This window comes from Drosophila subpulchrella, unplaced genomic scaffold (genome assembly GCF_014743375.2).
Source record: "Drosophila subpulchrella strain 33 F10 #4 breed RU33 unplaced genomic scaffold, RU_Dsub_v1.1 Primary Assembly Seq132, whole genome shotgun sequence".
Taxonomy (NCBI): Eukaryota; Metazoa; Arthropoda; class Insecta; order Diptera; family Drosophilidae; genus Drosophila; species Drosophila subpulchrella.
In genome coordinates, this window is record NW_023665475.1 from 7,501 (window position 1) to 28,243 (window position 20,743).

The following is a 20,743-nucleotide window of genomic DNA, read 5'->3' on the forward strand; positions in this document are numbered from 1 at the left end:
ATATTAAATGCAATTAATTAATAAAACACTGTGTGTATATGGACCATAATATACACGCGTTGCGATATGTATTGTTCATCTCAGTTATGCGCATACATTGGATAATGCAACAACCTAAAATGTACAATGTTGTACCTGATTATTACAGGTTAATGTTTTATATAAATTTCAATATATATCGCTAAAAAAAAGTATTAATACCGTAAATGCCATTTAAAAAATACTTGATATATTATTGGTTATATGAAACTAAGACATTTCGCAGCATTCGTTTTAGGTATAAAAATCAATTTATTGAAGGAATTGATATATGCCAGTAAAATGGTGTATTTTTAATTTCTTTCAATAAAAACATATATGACAAAATTACCAAACCAATATATAAAACTCTAAGCGGTGGATCACTCGGCTCATGGGTCGATGAAGAACGCAGCAAACTGTGCGTCATCGTGTGAACTGCAGGACACATGAACATCGACATTTTGAACGCATATCGCAGTCCATGCTGTTATGTACTTTAATTAATTTTATAGTGCTGCTTGGACTACATATGGTTGAGGGTTGTAAGACTATGCTAATTAAGTTGTTTATATAAATTTTATAATGAAATTTTATAAGCATATGGTATATTATTGGATAATAATAATTTAATTATTATATTATTCATAATATTAACAAATATATGAAAAACATTATCTCACATTAGTAAATAATTTGAATGTGAAAAACGAAGAGAAATATTTTCTTTTTCAATCAAATAATACTGAGAAATGTCTAGCATAAAAAATTTATCTAGAATTGTCTCTTATTAAAGATTAGTAAATAGAAAGCCGTTGACAATATTATTATTCTTCGTTGATTCGTTAGACCAAACAAATGCCATACAAATATATAAAATATATAACGAATTTAATAAAATGTTTTATCATTATATATAAAGAATTAATTGCAAAAAAAGTTATACACAACCTCAACTCATATGGGACTACCCCCTGAATTTAAGCATATTAATTAGGGGAGGAAAAGAAACTAACCAGGATTTTCTTAGTAGCGGCGAGCGAAAAGAAATCAGTTCAGCACTAAGTCACTTTGTCTATATGGCAAATGTGAGATGCAGTGTATGGAGCGTCAATATTCTAGTATGAGAAATTAACGATTTAAGTCCTTCTTAAATGAGGCCATTTACCCATAGAGGGTGCCAGGCCCGTATAACGTTAATGATTACTAGATGATGTTTCCAAAGAGTCGTGTTGCTTGATAGTGCAGCACTAAGTGGGTGGTAAACTCCATCTAAAACTAAATATAACCATGAGACCGATAGTAAACAAGTACCGTGAGGGAAAGTTGAAAAGAACTCTGAATAGAGAGTTAAACAGTACGTGAAACTGCTTAGAGGTTAAGCCCGATGAACCTGAATATCCGTTATGGAAAATTCATCATTAAAATTGTAATATTTAAACAATATTATGATAATAGTGTGCATTTTTTCCATATAAGGACATTGTAATCTATTAGCATACAAAATTTATCATAAAATATAACTTATAGTTTATTCAAATTAATTTGCTTGCATTTTAACACAGAATAAATGTTATTAATTTGATAAAGTGCTGATAGATTTATATGAATACAGTGCGTTAATTTTTCGGAATTATATAATGGCATAATTATCATTGATTTTTGTGTTTATTATATGCACTTGTATGATTAACAATGCGAAAGATTCAGGATACCTTCGGGACCCGTCTTGAAACACGGACCAAGGAGTCTAACATATGTGCAAGTTATTGGGATATAAACCTAATAGCGTAATTAACTTGACTAATAATGGGATTAGTTTTTTAACTATTTATAGCTAATTAACACAATCCCGGGGCGTTCTATATAGTTATGTATAATGATATTTATATTATTTATGCCTCTAACTGGAACGTACCTTGAGCATATATGCTGTGACCCGAAAGATGGTGAACTATACTTGATCAGGTTGAAGTCAGGGGAAACCCTGATGGAAGACCGAAACAGTTCTGACGTGCAAATCGATTGTCAGAATTGAGTATAGGGCGAAAGACCAATCGAACCATCTAGTAGCTGGTTCCTTCCGAAGTTTCCCTCAGGATAGCTGGTGCATTTTAATGTTATATAAAATAATCTTATCTGGTAAAGCGAATGATTAGAGGCCTTAGGGTCGAAACGATCTTAACCTATTCTCAAACTTTAAATGGGTAAGAACCTTAACTTTCTTGATATGAAGTTCAAGGTTATGATATAATGTGCCCAGTGGGCCACTTTTGGTAAGCAGAACTGGCGCTGTGGGATGAACCAAACGTAATGTTACGGTGCCCAAATTAACAACTCATGCAGATACCATGAAAGGCGTTGGTTGCTTAAAACAGCAGGACGGTGATCATGGAAGTCGAAATCCGCTAAGGAGTGTGTAACAACTCACCTGCCGAAGCAACTAGCCCTTAAAATGGATGGCGCTTAAGTTGTATACCTATACATTACCGCTAAAGTAGATGATTTATATTACTTGTGATATAAATTTTGAAACTTTAGTGAGTAGGAAGGTACAATGGTATGCGTAGAAGTGTTTGGCGTAAGCCTGCATGGAGCTGCCATTGGTACAGATCTTGGTGGTAGTAGCAAATAATCGAATGAGACCTTGGAGGACTGAAGTGGAGAAGGGTTTCGTGTGAACAGTGGTTGATCACGAGTTAGTCGGTCCTAAGTTCAAGGCGAAAGCCGAAAATTTTCAAGTAAAACACAAATGCCATACAAATATAATTATATTATATAAATCAAGCTAATTAATATACTTGAATAATTTTGAACGAAAGGGAATACGGTTCCAATTCCGTAACCTGTTGAGTATCCGTTTGTTATTAAATATGGGCCTCGTGCTCATCCTGGCAACAGGAACGACCATAAAGAAGCCGTCGAGAGATATCGGAAGAGTTTTCTTTTCTGTTTTATAGCCGTACTACCATGGAAGTCTTTCGCAGAGAGATATGGTAGATGGGCTAGAAGAGCATGACATATACTGTTGTGTCGATATTTTCTCCTCGGACCTTGAAAATTTATGGTGGGGACACGCAAACTTCTCAACAGGCCGTACCAATATCCGCAGCTGGTCTCCAAGGTGAAGAGTCTCTAGTCGATAGAATAATGTAGGTAAGGGAAGTCGGCAAATTAGATCCGTAACTTCGGGATAAGGATTGGCTCTGAAGATTGAGATAGTCGGGCTTGATTGGGAAACAATAACATGGTTTATGTGCTCGTTCTGGGTAAATAGAGTGTCTGGCATTTATGTTGGTCACTTGTTCCCCGGATAGTTTAGTTACGTAGCCAATTGTGGAACTTTCTTGCTAAAATTTTTAAGAATACTAATTGGGTTAAACCAATTAGTTCTTATTAATTATAACGATTATCAATTAACAATCAATTCAGAACTGGCACGGACTTGGGGAATCCGACTGTCTAATTAAAACAAAGCATTGTGATGGCCCTAGCGGGTGTTGACACAATGTGATTTCTGCCCAGTGCTCTGAATGTCAAAGTGAAGAAATTCAAGTAAGCGCGGGTCAACGGCGGGAGTAACTATGACTCTCTTAAGGTAGCCAAATGCCTCGTCATCTAATTAGTGACGCGCATGAATGGATTAACGAGATTCCTACTGTCCCTATCTACTATCTAGCGAAACCACAGCCAAGGGAACGGGCTTGGAATAATTAGCGGGGAAAGAAGACCCTTTTGAGCTTGACTCTAATCTGGCAGTGTAAGGAGACATAAGAGGTGTAGAATAAGTGGGAGATATTAGACTTCGGTTTGGTATCGCCAATGAAATACCACTACTCTTATTGTTTCCTTACTTACTTGATTAAATGGAACGTGTATCATTTCCTAGCCATTATACGGATATATTTATTATATCTTATGGTATTGGGTTTTGATGCAAGCTTCTTGATCAAAGTATCACGAGTTTGTTATATAATCGCAAACAAATTCTTTAATAAAACGGTGCATTTATGTATTTTTGATTTGAAAATTTGGTATAACTCCAATTACTCAGGTATGATCCAATTCAAGGACATTGCCAGGTAGGGAGTTTGACTGGGGCGGTACATCTCTCAAATAATAACGGAGGTGTCCCAAGGCCAGCTCAGTGCGGACAGAAACCACACATAGAGCAAAAGGGCAAATGCTGACTTGATCTCGGTGTTCAGTACACACAGGGACAGCAAAAGCTCGGCCTATCGATCCTTTTGGTTTAAAGAGTTTTTAACAAGAGGTGTCAGAAAAGTTACCATAGGGATAACTGGCTTGTGGCGGCCAAGCGTTCATAGCGACGTCGCTTTTTGATCCTTCGATGTCGGCTCTTCCTATCATTGTGAAGCAAAATTCACCAAGCGTTGGATTGTTCACCCATGCAAGGGAACGTGAGCTGGGTTTAGACCGTCGTGAGACAGGTTAGTTTTACCCTACTAATGACAAAACGTTGTTGCGACAGCATTCCTGCGTAGTACGAGAGGAACCGCAGGTACGGACCAATGGCACAATACTTGTTCGAGCGAACAGTGGTATGACGCTACGTCCGTTGGATTATGCCTGAACGCCTCTAAGGTCGTATCCGTGCTGGACTGCAATGATAAATAAGGGGCAATTTGCATTGTATGGCTTCTAAACCATTTAAAGTTTATAATTTACTTTATAAACGACAATGGATGTGATGCCAATGTAATTTGTAACATAGTAAATTGGGAGGATCTTTGATCACCTGATGCCGCGCTAGTTACATATAAAAGCATTATTTAATACAATGACAAAGCCTAGAATCAATTGTAAACGACTTTTGTAACAGGCAAGGTGTTGTAAGTGGTTGAGCAGCTGCCATACTGCGATCCACTGAAGCTTATCCTTTGCTTGATGATTCGATAATAAAGATGTTGCAAGCGGGCATAATCATTATGCTTGCTTGCAGCATCGCACGCCACTTTGTTTGTGGTGTGTAAGGTAGGGAAGAAGAAATATAAAAGACCTAAATTGGAAACATCAATATATAAGTAAATATTGAACAAACAAAATGTATCGTCATCTTATTAGTGACGCGATGATAAAGTGGCAAACATATTCCATGTATAAATATTCCTATGGTATTAAAATTCAAGTAAAGAGGACATATATAAAAGTTTGTATATATGGTTCATTCAATGGTAGCAGCGGTTGGTTGGTTGGTGTCTGCTCCTCTTATTGTTCAAAACTTATGTTATGGTAGCAAGTCTATATCGTCATATTATTAGTGACGCGAAAAAGTAGTGGCAAAACATATTCCATGTATAAATAAATATTCCTATGGTATTGAAATTCAAGTAAAGAGGCCATTCAAGTAAAGAGGACTTATATAAATATAAGTATATATAATGGTAGCAGCGCGGTTGGTTGGTTGGTGTGTCTGCTCCTCTTATTGTTCAAAACTTATGTTATGGTAGCAAGACTGTATCGTCATATTATTAGTGACGCGAAAAAGTAGTGGCAAAACATATTCCATGTATAAATATTCCTATGGTATTGAAATTCAACTAAAGAGGACATATAAAATTACTATCAATGGTAGCAGTGGTTGGTTGGTTGGTGGTTGGTTGGCGGCTGCTCCTATTATTGTTCAAGACTTATGTTATGGTAGCAAGTCTGTATCGTCATATTAATTATTAGTGACGCGAAAAAGTAGTGGAAATCATATTCCATGTATAAATAGATTCCTATGGTAATGAAATTTTCAAGTAAAGAGAGGACCATTCAAGTAAGAGGACATATAAAAAGTAAGTATATGTTCCTCCAATGGTAGCAGTGGTTGGTTGGTTGGCGGCTGATCCTCTTATTGTTCAAAACTTATTTTATCAATATGAGTTTGGCAATACAATAAAGAAGACCAATCTAATCCATATAAAACTAAATGTATTATATGGATATGCTTAGGAAACCCATATATTCATAAAAAAAAATTATGTATAGAAAATTATACATATATCTTTTATATAAATGAATCGTATGGATATCGCCTTATGGTAGGTATAATAACTTTTTAAGGCATAATAATGTATAATATAGAAAATATACATTGAAATATAAATGCATTTTTATAGATATGGCGGCATATAAGTGCCATATACACAAGAATAAATAATAGAATTTACCAATATATAATTAAAATGAGATATATAAACCTAGTGAGGGGCTGCACTAGTATATGAATCGTATGGATATGGCTTATAGGTATAATACCTATAAGGCATAATAATGTATAATATAATAAATATAAATTAAGATATGAATGAATTATATAAATATGGCATAGAAATGCCATATACATACATAAGAATAAATGGTAGAATTTACCCATATATCACTGAAACACGATATATAAACCTAATGATAGCTGGCACTAGTACTGTAAACATGCACGCAATAGTGCGTGGGGTAAAAAACTACTATAGGGAGGTGGTCGTTGGCGGGCCCCTCCTCGTATTGGTCAAAACTTATGTTATGCATATGAATTTGTCAATACTATATAGAACGCCAAGCATATCCATATAAACTATGGATATGCATAGAAATCCATACAAAAGTAAAAAAAAATTATGTATAGAAAAATATACATATATTTATATAAGTGAATCGTATGGATATGGCTTATAGGTATAATACCTATAAGGCATAATAATGTATAACAAGTAAATATACATTGAAATGTGAATGCATTGTATGGATATGGCATATAAATGCCATATATATAGAAATAAATTGTATATCAATGATATAACAATTATAAACCTAGTGAGGGGCGGCACTAGTGAATGAATCGTATGGATATGGCTTATAGGTATAATACCTATAAGGCATAATAATGTATAATATAATAAATATACATTAAGATATGAATGGATTGTATAAATATGGCATAGAAATGCCATATACATAAGAATAAATGGTAGAATTTACCCATATATCACTGAAACACGATATATAAACCTAGTGATAGCTGGCACTAGTACTGTAAACAGGCACGCAATAGTGCGTGGGGTAAAAAACTACTATAGGGAGGTGGTCGTTGGCGGGCCCCTCCTCGTATTGGTCAAAACTTATGTTATGCATATGAATTTGTCAATACTATATAGAACGCCAAGCATATCCATATAAACTATGGATATGCATAGAAATCCATACAAAAGTAAAAAAAAATTATGTATAGAAAAATATACATATATTTATATAAGTGAATCGTATGGATATGGCTTATAGGTATAATACCTATAAGGCATAATAATGTATAACAAGTAAATATACATTGAAATGTGAATGCATTGTATGGATATGGCATATAAATGCCATATATATAGAAATAAATTGTATATCAATGATATAACAATTATAAACCTAGTGAGGGGCGGCACTAGTGAATGAATCGTATGGATATGGCTTATAGGTATAATACCTATAAGGCATAATAATGTATAATATAATAAATATACATTAAGATATGAATGGATTGTATAAATATGGCATAGAAATGCCATATACATAAGAATAAATGGTAGAATTTACCCATATATCACTGAAACACGATATATAAACCTAGTGATAGCTGGCACTAGTACTGTAAACAGGCACGCAATAGTGCGTGGGGTAAAAAACTACTATAGGGAGGTGGTCGTTGGCGGGCCCCTCCTCGTATTGGTCAAAACTTATGTTATGCATATGAATTTGTCAATACTATATAGAACGCCAAGCATATCCATATAAACTATGGATATGCATAGAAAACCATACAAAAGTAAAAAAAAATTATGTATAGAAAAATATACATATATTTATATAAGTGAATCGTATGGATATGGCTTATAGGTATAATACCTATAAGGCATAATAATGTATAACAAGTAAATATACATTGAAATGTGAATGCATTGTATGGATATGGCATATAAATGCCATATATATAGAAATAAATTGTATATCAATGATATAACAATTATAAACCTAGTGAGGGGCGGCACTAGTGAATGAATCGTATGGATATGGCTTATAGGTATAATACCTATAAGGCATAATAATGTATAATATAATAAATATACATTAAGATATGAATGGATTGTATAAATATGGCATAGAAATGCCATATACATAAGAATAAATGGTAGAATTTACCCATATATCACTGAAACACGATATATAAACCTAGTGATAGCTGGCACTAGTACTGTAAACAGGCACGCAATAGTGCGTGGGGTAAAAAACTACTATAGGGAGGTGGTCGTTGGCGGGCCCCTCCTCGTATTGGTCAAAACTTATGTTATGCATATGAATTTGTCAATACTATATAGAACGCCAAGCATATCCATATAAACTATGGATATGCATAGAAAACCATACAAAAGTAAAAAAAAATTATGTATAGAAAAATATACATATATTTATATAAGTGAATCGTATGGATATGGCTTATAGGTATAATACCTATAAGGCATAATAATGTATAACAAGTAAATATACATTGAAATGTGAATGCATTGTATGGATATGGCATATAAATGCCATATATATAGAAATAAATTGTATATCAATGATATAACAATTATAAACCTAGTGAGGGGCGGCACTAGTGAATGAATCGTATGGATATGGCTTATAGGTATAATACCTATAAGGCATAATAATGTATAATATAATAAATATACATTAAGATATGAATGGATTGTATAAATATGGCATAGAAATGCCATATACATAAGAATAAATGGTAGAATTTACCCATATATCACTGAAACACGATATATAAACCTAGTGATAGCTGGCACTAGTACTGTAAACAGGCACGCAATAGTGCGTGGGGTAAAAAACTACTATAGGGAGGTGGTCGTTGGCGGGCCCCTCCTCGTATTGGTCAAAACTTATGTTATGCATATGAATTTGTCAATACTATATAGAACGCCAAGCATATCCATATAAACTATGGATATGCATAGAAATCCATACAAAAGTAAAAAAAAATTATGTATAGAAAAATATACATATATTTATATAAGTGAATCGTATGGATATGGCTTATAGGTATAATACCTATAAGGCATAATAATGTATAACAAGTAAATATACATTGAAATGTGAATGCATTGTATGGATATGGCATATAAATGCCATATATATAGAAATAAATTGTATATCAATGATATAACAATTATAAACCTAGTGAGGGGCGGCACTAGTGAATGAATCGTATGGATATGGCTTATAGGTATAATACCTATAAGGCATAATAATGTATAATATAATAAATATACATTAAGATATGAATGGATTGTATAAATATGGCATAGAAATGCCATATACATAAGAATAAATGGTAGAATTTACCCATATATCACTGAAACACGATATATAAACCTAGTGATAGCTGGCACTAGTACTGTAAACAGGCACGCAATAGTGCGTGGGGTAAAAAACTACTATAGGGAGGTGGTCGTTGGCGGGCCCCTCCTCGTATTGGTCAAAACTTATGTTATGCATATGAATTTGTCAATACTATATAGAACGCCAAGCATATCCATATAAACTATGGATATGCATAGAAAACCATACAAAAGTAAAAAAAAATTATGTATAGAAAAATATACATATATTTATATAAGTGAATCGTATGGATATGGCTTATAGGTATAATACCTATAAGGCATAATAATGTATAACAAGTAAATATACATTGAAATGTGAATGCATTGTATGGATATGGCATATAAATGCCATATATATAGAAATAAATTGTATATCAATGATATAACAATTATAAACCTAGTGAGGGGCGGCACTAGTGAATGAATCGTATGGATATGGCTTATAGGTATAATACCTATAAGGCATAATAATGTATAATATAATAAATATACATTAAGATATGAATGGATTGTATAAATATGGCATAGAAATGCCATATACATAAGAATAAATGGTAGAATTTACCCATATATCACTGAAACACGATATATAAACCTAGTGATAGCTGGCACTAGTACTGTAAACAGGCACGCAATAGTGCGTGGGGTAAAAAACTACTATAGGGAGGTGGTCGTTGGCGGGCCCCTCCTCGTATTGGTCAAAACTTATGTTATGCATATGAATTTGTCAATACTATATAGAACGCCAAGCATATCCATATAAACTATGGATATGCATAGAAAACCATACAAAAGTAAAAAAAAATTATGTATAGAAAAATATACATATATTTATATAAGTGAATCGTATGGATATGGCTTATAGGTATAATACCTATAAGGCATAATAATGTATAACAAGTAAATATACATTGAAATGTGAATGCATTGTATGGATATGGCATATAAATGCCATATATATAGAAATAAATTGTATATCAATGATATAACAATTATAAACCTAGTGAGGGGCGGCACTAGTGAATGAATCGTATGGATATGGCTTATAGGTATAATACCTATAAGGCATAATAATGTATAATATAATAAATATACATTAAGATATGAATGGATTGTATAAATATGGCATAGAAATGCCATATACATAAGAATAAATGGTAGAATTTACCCATATATCACTGAAACACGATATATAAACCTAGTGATAGCTGGCACTAGTACTGTAAACAGGCACGCAATAGTGCGTGGGGTAAAAAACTACTATAGGGAGGTGGTCGTTGGCGGGCCCCTCCTCGTATTGGTCAAAACTTATGTTATGCATATGAATTTGTCAATACTATATAGAACGCCAAGCATATCCATATAAACTATGGATATGCATAGAAATCCATACAAAAGTAAAAAAAAATTATGTATAGAAAAATATACATATATTTATATAAGTGAATCGTATGGATATGGCTTATAGGTATAATACCTATAAGGCATAATAATGTATAACAAGTAAATATACATTGAAATGTGAATGCATTGTATGGATATGGCATATAAATGCCATATATATAGAAATAAATTGTATATCAATGATATAACAATTATAAACCTAGTGAGGGGCGGCACTAGTGAATGAATCGTATGGATATGGCTTATAGGTATAATACCTATAAGGCATAATAATGTATAATATAATAAATATACATTAAGATATGAATGGATTGTATAAATATGGCATAGAAATGCCATATACATAAGAATAAATGGTAGAATTTACCCATATATCACTGAAACACGATATATAAACCTAGTGATAGCTGGCACTAGTACTGTAAACAGGCACGCAATAGTGCGTGGGGTAAAAAACTACTATAGGGAGGTGGTCGTTGGCGGGCCCCTCCTCGTATTGGTCAAAACTTATGTTATGCATATGAATTTGTCAATACTATATAGAACGCCAAGCATATCCATATAAACTATGGATATGCATAGAAATCCATACAAAAATAAAAAAAAATTATGTATAGAAAAATATACATATATTTATATAAGTGAATCGTATGGATATGGCTTATAGGTATAATACCTATAAGGCATAATAATGTATAACAAGTAAATATACATTGAAATGTGAATGCATTGTATGGATATGGCATATAAATGCCATATATATAGAAATAAATTGTATATCAATGATATAACAATTATAAACCTAGTGAGGGGCGGCACTAGTGAATGAATCGTATGGATATGGCTTATAGGTATAATACCTATAAGGCATAATAATGTATAATATAATAAATATACATTAAGATATGAATGGATTGTATAAATATGGCATAGAAATGCCATATACATAAGAATAAATGGTAGAATTTACCCATATATCACTGAAACATGATATATAAACCTAGTGATAGCTGGCACTAGTACTGTAAACAGGCACGCAGTAGTGCGTGGGGTAAAAAACTACTATAGGGAGGTGGTCGTTGGCGGGCCCCTCCTCGTATTGGTCAAAACTTATGTTATGCGTAAACATATGATTTTGTCAATACTATAAAGAAAACTTGTTTTGTACATACAAAACTAAATGAATTATATGGATATTGAAAAATAAATGGCATTATATCCATATAATGAAAATATACTTGTATTCTCTTATTATAAGAGAGAATACCGTATAGTTGGTTGGCAAAGACAATTGAAAATACCCGAATTGCAGATGATGGGTTCAAAAACTACTATAGGGTGGTGTAGCAAATAATATGAAGATGATATATCCATATAATGGATATACACTAGTATTCTCTTATTATAATAGAGAATACCATATAAATGGTTGGCAAAGACAATTGAAAATACCCGAATTGAAGTTGACGGGTTCAAAAACTATTATAGGGTGATGTAGCAAATAAAATAATGAAGATATATCCATATAATGGAATTATATGTGTATTCTCTTATTATATGAGAGAGTACCAAACGGTTGATTGGCAAAGACAATTGAAAATACCCGAATTAAAGATATTGGGTCCAAAAACTACTATAGGATGGTCAATGGGCCGGCCATCTACTATTGACGTGACAAAATACTGTCTGTCGGTAGAGAAGATATTAATCCGTCAAATTTGTTTCTTTATTCATTTATGAATATGAGACTTGGCTCCACGGTTAATATTTTAAGCCCAAAGATAATAATGTTGAAACAAAGGCCAAGGTTTCTATTATACATAGAATAACAAATTGTTTCCGAACTTTATCGTTAATCCAAATAAATAATTACAATTGAGGCAGGCTAATAATGATATATATTTTGTATTGATAATCTTGATATATATGTATATTGGTCTGCCATTATCACATACTGAGTTATGTGATAATTCCCTGCGGGGATAAATTAAAAGAGGTGTCCCTATATTAAAAGAAAATAATATATATATATATTATTTTTTCTAACGTACATATCATATATGCGCTCGGTTTTATATTATATATTACCAAAGAGTCTTATATGAATATATACAGATAAATTTTAAATTTATCATCAAAATACAAATGATTTAATTCAATATTTTATATTGGTTAAACAAAAATTGTACATGTGTGGATACAATAATGACGTATGTCGAACAAAAAAGATATTTTAGAATGAAATATGCAAATATAAAGAAAATTATTACGTATTACGAAAAAAAATATTGTGTTTTTAACATCAATAATTAAAAAACTTGTTATTATTAGTGGCGGAACAAGTATATATTGTGAAAACAACAAACGTATACGAATGCTATATAAAAATGGCCGTATTCGATAGAAAACAATCTATAAAATTTATATTGCTAATTTCTATTCAAAAATATGAATGAAATATGAATAAAAACATTATTCTGGTTGATCCTGCCAGTAGTTATATGCTTGTCTCAAAGATTAAGCCATGCATGTCTAAGTACACACGAATTAAAAGTGAAACCGCAAAAGGCTCATTATATCAGTTATGGTTCCTTAGATCGTTAACAGTTACTTGGATAACTGTGGTAATTCTAGAGCTAATACATGCAATTAAAACATGAACCTTATGGGACATGTGCTTTTATTAGGCTAAAACCAAGCGATCGCAAGATCGTTATATTGGTTGAACTCTAGATAACATGCAGATCGTATGGTCTTGTACCGACGACAGATCTTTCAAATGTCTGCCCTATCAACTTTTGATGGTAGTATCTAGGACTACCATGGTTGCAACGGGTAACGGGGAATCAGGGTTCGATTCCGGAGAGGGAGCCTGAGAAACGGCTACCACATCTAAGGAAGGCAGCAGGCGCGTAAATTACCCACTCCCAGCTCGGGGAGGTAGTGACGAAAAATAACAATACAGGACTCATATCCGAGGCCCTGTAATTGGAATGAGTACACTTTAAATCCTTTAACAAGGACCAATTGGAGGGCAAGTCTGGTGCCAGCAGCCGCGGTAATTCCAGCTCCAATAGCGTATATTAAAGTTGTTGCGGTTAAAACGTTCGTAGTTGAACTTGTGCTTCATACGGGTAGTACAACTTACAATTGTGGTTAGTACTATACCTTTATGTATGTAAGCGTATTACCGGTGGAGTTCTTACATGTGCTTAGATACTTGTATTTTTTCATATGTTCCTCCTATTTAAAAACCTGCATTAGTGCTCTTAAACGAGTGTTATTGTGGGCCGGTACAATTACTTTGAACAAATTAGAGTGCTTAAAGCAGGCTTCAAATGCCTGAATATTCTGTGCATGGGATAATGAAATAAGACCTCTGTTCTGCTTTCATTGGTTTTCAGATCAAGAGGTAATGATTAATAGAAGCAGTTTGGGGGCATTAGTATTACGACGCGAGAGGTGAAATTCTTGGACCGTCGTAAGACTAACTTAAGCGAAAGCATTTGCCAAAGATGTTTTCATTAATCAAGAACGAAAGTTAGAGGTTCGAAGGCGATCAGATACCGCCCTAGTTCTAACCATAAACGATGCCAGCTAGCAATTGGGTGTAGCTACTTTTATGGCTCTCTCAGTCGCTTCCCGGGAAACCAAAGCTTTTGGGCTCCGGGGGAAGTATGGTTGCAAAGCTGAAACTTAAAGGAATTGACGGAAGGGCACCACCAGGAGTGGAGCCTGCGGCTTAATTTGACTCAACACGGGAAAACTTACCAGGTCCGAACATAAGTGTGTAAGACAGATTGATAGCTCTTTCTCGAATCTATGGGTGGTGGTGCATGGCCGTTCTTAGTTCGTGGAGTGATTTGTCTGGTTAATTCCGATAACGAACGAGACTCAAATATATTAAATAGATATCTTCAGGATTATGGTGTTGAAGCTTATATAGCCTTCATTCATGGTGGCAGTAAAATGTTTATTGTGTTTGAATGTGTTTATATAAGTGGAGCCGTACCTGTTGGTTTGTCCCATTATAAGGACACTAGCTTCTTAAATGGACAAATTGCGTCTAGCAATAATGAGATTGAGCAATAACAGGTCTGTGATGCCCTTAGATGTCCTGGGCTGCACGCGCGCTACAATGAAAGTATCAACGTGTATTTCCTAGACCGAGAGGTCCGGGTAAACCGCTGAACCACTTTCATGCTTGGGATTGTGAACTGAAACTGTTCACATGAACTTGGAATTCCCAGTAAGTGTGAGTCATTAACTCGCATTGATTACGTCCCTGCCCTTTGTACACACCGCCCGTCGCTACTACCGATTGAATTATTTAGTGAGGTCTCCGGACGTGATCACTGTGACGCCTTGTGTGTTACGGTTGTTTCGCAAAAGTTGACCGAACTTGATTATTTAGAGGAAGTAAAAGTCGTAACAAGGTTTCCGTAGGTGAACCTGCGGAAGGATCATTATTGTTTAATATCCTTACCGTTAATAAAAAAATTTGTTTTTATTATAATAATATAATATATTATAGTAATACAAATAAAATATAAATTGCCAAAAATATGATCTTTTATAGATCAAATATAAAATTTCGAACAAGCAAATCGAAATAATAATTGTAATAATAAATATATTATTGCATTAAATAAGAGATAAATAAATAAGCAAAAGCAAACAAATAACAAATTCGAACAAGCAAATCGAAATTATTAAATTTATTTAATATTATTATTATATTGTATATTAAATGCAATTAATTAATAAAACACTGTGTGTATATGGACCATAATATACACGCGTTGCGATATGTATTGTTCATCTCAGTTATGCGCATACATTGGATAATGCAACAACCTAAAATGTACAATGTTGTACCTGATTATTACAGGTTAATGTTTTATATAAATTTCAATATATATCGCTAAAAAAAAGTATTAATACCGTAAATGCCATTTAAAAAATACTTGATATATTATTGGTTATATGAAACTAAGACATTTCGCAGCATTCGTTTTAGGTATAAAAATCAATTTATTGAAGGAATTGATATATGCCAGTAAAATGGTGTATTTTTAATTTCTTTCAATAAAAACATATATGACAAAATTACCAAACCAATATATAAAACTCTAAGCGGTGGATCACTCGGCTCATGGGTCGATGAAGAACGCAGCAAACTGTGCGTCATCGTGTGAACTGCAGGACACATGAACATCGACATTTTGAACGCATATCGCAGTCCATGCTGTTATGTACTTTAATTAATTTTATAGTGCTGCTTGGACTACATATGGTTGAGGGTTGTAAGACTATGCTAATTAAGTTGTTTATATAAATTTTATAATGAAATTTTATAAGCATATGGTATATTATTGGATAATAATAATTTAATTATTATATTATTCATAATATTAACAAATATATGAAAAACATTATCTCACATTAGTAAATAATTTGAATGTGAAAAACGAAGAGAAATATTTTCTTTTTCAATCAAATAATACTGAGAAATGTCTAGCATAAAAAATTTATCTAGAATTGTCTCTTATTAAAGATTAGTAAATAGAAAGCCGTTGACAATATTATTATTCTTCGTTGATTCGTTAGACCAAACAAATGCCATACAAATATATAAAATATATAACGAATTTAATAAAATGTTTTATCATTATATATAAAGAATTAATTGCAAAAAAAGTTATACACAACCTCAACTCATATGGGACTACCCCCTGAATTTAAGCATATTAATTAGGGGAGGAAAAGAAACTAACCAGGATTTTCTTAGTAGCGGCGAGCGAAAAGAAATCAGTTCAGCACTAAGTCACTTTGTCTATATGGCAAATGTGAGATGCAGTGTATGGAGCGTCAATATTCTAGTATGAGAAATTAACGATTTAAGTCCTTCTTAAATGAGGCCATTTACCCATAGAGGGTGCCAGGCCCGTATAACGTTAATGATTACTAGATGATGTTTCCAAAGAGTCGTGTTGCTTGATAGTGCAGCACTAAGTGGGTGGTAAACTCCATCTAAAACTAAATATAACCATGAGACCGATAGTAAACAAGTACCGTGAGGGAAAGTTGAAAAGAACTCTGAATAGAGAGTTAAACAGTACGTGAAACTGCTTAGAGGTTAAGCCCGATGAACCTGAATATCCGTTATGGAAAATTCATCATTAAAATTGTAATATTTAAACAATATTATGATAATAGTGTGCATTTTTTCCATATAAGGACATTGTAATCTATTAGCATACAAAATTTATCATAAAATATAACTTATAGTTTATTCAAATTAATTTGCTTGCATTTTAACACAGAATAAATGTTATTAATTTGATAAAGTGCTGATAGATTTATATGAATACAGTGCGTTAATTTTTCGGAATTATATAATGGCATAATTATCATTGATTTTTGTGTTTATTATATGCACTTGTATGATTAACAATGCGAAAGATTCAGGATACCTTCGGGACCCGTCTTGAAACACGGACCAAGGAGTCTAACATATGTGCAAGTTATTGGGATATAAACCTAATAGCGTAATTAACTTGACTAATAATGGGATTAGTTTTTTAACTATTTATAGCTAATTAACACAATCCCGGGGCGTTCTATATAGTTATGTATAATGATATTTATATTATTTATGCCTCTAACTGGAACGTACCTTGAGCATATATGCTGTGACCCGAAAGATGGTGAACTATACTTGATCAGGTTGAAGTCAGGGGAAACCCTGATGGAAGACCGAAACAGTTCTGACGTGCAAATCGATTGTCAGAATTGAGTATAGGGGCGAAAGACCAATCGAACCATCTAGTAGCTGGTTCCTTCCGAAGTTTCCCTCAGGATAGCTGGTGCATTTTAATGTTATATAAAATAATCTTATCTGGTAAAGCGAATGATTAGAGGCCTTAGGGTCGAAACGATCTTAACCTATTCTCAAACTTTAAATGGGTAAGAACCTTAACTTTCTTGATATGAAGTTCAAGGTTATGATATAATGTGCCCAGTGGGCCACTTTTGGTAAGCAGAACTGGCGCTGTGGGATGAACCAAACGTAATGTTACGGTGCCCAAATTAACAACTCATGCAGATACCATGAAAGGCGTTGGTTGCTTAAAACAGCAGGACGGTGATCATGGAAGTCGAAATCCGCTAAGGAGTGTGTAACAACTCACCTGCCGAAGCAACTAGCCCTTAAAATGGATGGCGCTTAAGTTGTATACCTATACATTACCGCTAAAGTAGATGATTTATATTACTTGTGATATAAATTTTGAAACTTTAGTGAGTAGGAAGGTACAATGGTATGCGTAGAAGTGTTTGGCGTAAGCCTGCATGGAGCTGCCATTGGTACAGATCTTGGTGGTAGTAGCAAATAATCGAATGAGACCTTGGAGGACTGAAGTGGAGAAGGGTTTCGTGTGAACAGTGGTTGATCACGAGTTAGTCGGTCCTAAGTTCAAGGCGAAAGCCGAAAATTTTCAAGTAAAACACAAATGCCATACAAATATAATTATATTATATAAATCAAGCTAATTAATATACTTGAATAATTTTGAACGAAAGGGAATACGGTTCCAATTCCGTAACCTGTTGAGTATCCGTTTGTTATTAAATATGGGCCTCGTGCTCATCCTGGCAACAGGAACGACCATAAAGAAGCCGTCGAGAGATATCGGAAGAGTTTTCTTTTCTGTTTTATAGCCGTACTACCATGGAAGTCTTTCGCAGAGAGATATGGTAGATGGGCTAGAAGAGCATGACATATACTGTTGTGTCGATATTTTCTCCTCGGACCTTGAAAATTTATGGTGGGGACACGCAAACTTCTCAACAGGCCGTACCAATATCCGCAGCTGGTCTCCAAGGTGAAGAGTCTCTAGTCGATAGAATAATGTAGGTAAGGGAAGTCGGCAAATTAGATCCGTAACTTCGGGATAAGGATTGGCTCTGAAGATTGAGATAGTCGGGCTTGATTGGGAAACAATAACATGGTTTATGTGCTCGTTCTGGGTAAATAGAGTGTCTGGCATTTATGTTGGTCACTTGTTCCCCGGATAGTTTAGTTACGTAGCCAATTGTGGAACTTTCTTGCTAAAATTTTTAAGAATACTAATTGGGTTAAACCAATTAGTTCTTATTAATTATAACGATTATCAATTAACAATCAATTCAGAACTGGCACGGACTTGGGGAATCCGACTGTCTAATTAAAACAAAGCATTGTGATGGCCCTAGCGGGTGTTGACACAATGTGATTTCTGCCCAGTGCTCTGAATGTCAAAGTGAAGAAATTCAAGTAAGCGCGGGTCAACGGCGGGAGTAACTATGACTCTCTTAAGGTAGCCAAATGCCTCGTCATCTAATTAGTGACGCGCATGAATGGATTAACGAGATTCCTACTGTCCCTATCTACTATCTAGCGAAACCACAGCCAAGGGAACGGGCTTGGAATAATTAGCGGGGAAAGAAGACCCTTTTGAGCTTGACTCTAATCTGGCAGTGTAAGGAGACATAAGAGGTGTAGAATAAGTGGGAGATATTAGACTTCGGTTTGGTATCGCCAATGAAATACCACTACTCTTATTGTTTCCTTACTTACTTGATTAAATGGAACGTGTATCATTTCCTAGCCATTATACGGATATATTTATTATATCTTATGGTATTGGGTTTTGATGCAAGCTTCTTGATCAAAGTATCACGAGTTTGTTATATAATCGCAAACAAATTCTTTAATAAAACGGTGCATTTATGTATTTTTGATTTGAAAATTTGGTATAACTCCAATTACTCAGGTATGATCCAATTCAAGGACATTGCCAGGTAGGGAGTTTGACTGGGGCGGTACATCTCTCAAATAATAACGGAGGTGTCCCAAGGCCAGCTCAGTGCGGACAGAAACCACACATAGAGCAAAAGGGCAAATGCTGACTTGATCTCGGTGTTCAGTACACACAGGGACAGCAAAAGCTCGGCCTATCGATCCTTTTGGTTTAAAGAGTTTTTAACAAGAGGTGTCAGAAAAGTTACCATAGGGATAACTGGCTTGTGGCGGCCAAGCGTTCATAGCGACGTCGCTTTTTGATCCTTCGATGTCGGCTCTTCCTATCATTGTGAAGCAAAATTCACCAAGCGTTGGATTGTTCACCCATGCAAGGGAACGTGAGCTGGGTTTAGACCGTCGTGAGACAGGTTAGTTTTACCCTACTAATGACAAAACGTTGTTGCGACAGCATTCCTGCGTAGTACGAGAGGAACCGCAGGTACGGACCAATGGCACAATACTTGTTCGAGCGAACAGTGGTATGACGCTACGTCCGTTGGATTATGCCTGAACGCCTCTAAGGTCGTATCCGTGCTGGACTGCAATGATAAATAAGGGGCAATTTGCATTGTATGGCTTCTAAACCATTTAAAGTTTATAATTTACTTTATAAACGACAATGGATGTGATGCCAATGTAATTTGTAACATAGTAAATTGGGAGGATCTTTGATCACCTGATGCCGCGCTAGTTACATATAAAAGCATTATTTAATACAATGACAAAGCCTAGAATCAATTGTAAACGACTTTTGTAACAGGCAAGGTGTTGTAAGTGGTTGAGCAGCTGCCATACTGCGATCCACTGAAGCTTATCCTTTGCTTGATGATTCGATAATAAAGATGTTGCAAGCGGGCATAATCATTATGCTTGCTTGCAGCATCGCACGCCACTTTGTTTGTGGTGTGTAAGGTAGGGAAGAAGAAATATAAAAGACCTAAATTGGAAACATCAATATATAAGTAAATATTGAACAAACAAAATGTATCGTCATCTTATTAGTGACGCGATGATAAAGTGGCAAACATATTCCATGTATAAATAT

General features: G+C 34.2%; 5 non-coding genes across 5 annotated transcripts; all 5 read left to right on the forward strand.

The window, feature by feature from the left end:
* Positions 1-385: 385 nt before the first annotated feature.
* On the forward strand, positions 386-564 carry LOC119558731. The gene has a single exon (XR_005220388.1). It is a non-coding gene; the product is annotated as a 5.8S ribosomal RNA (ribosomal RNA).
* A 401-nt stretch (positions 565-965) lies between these two features.
* On the forward strand, positions 966-4,935 carry LOC119558749. The gene has a single exon (XR_005220405.1). It is a non-coding gene; the product is annotated as a large subunit ribosomal RNA (ribosomal RNA).
* Positions 4,936-13,327: 8,392 nt separating this feature from the next.
* On the forward strand, positions 13,328-15,322 carry LOC119558735. The gene has a single exon (XR_005220392.1). It is a non-coding gene; the product is annotated as a small subunit ribosomal RNA (ribosomal RNA).
* Positions 15,323-15,981: 659 nt separating this feature from the next.
* On the forward strand, positions 15,982-16,160 carry LOC119558743. The gene has a single exon (XR_005220399.1). It is a non-coding gene; the product is annotated as a 5.8S ribosomal RNA (ribosomal RNA).
* A 401-nt stretch (positions 16,161-16,561) lies between these two features.
* On the forward strand, positions 16,562-20,532 carry LOC119558745. The gene has a single exon (XR_005220401.1). It is a non-coding gene; the product is annotated as a large subunit ribosomal RNA (ribosomal RNA).
* Positions 20,533-20,743: the final 211 nt, after the last annotated feature.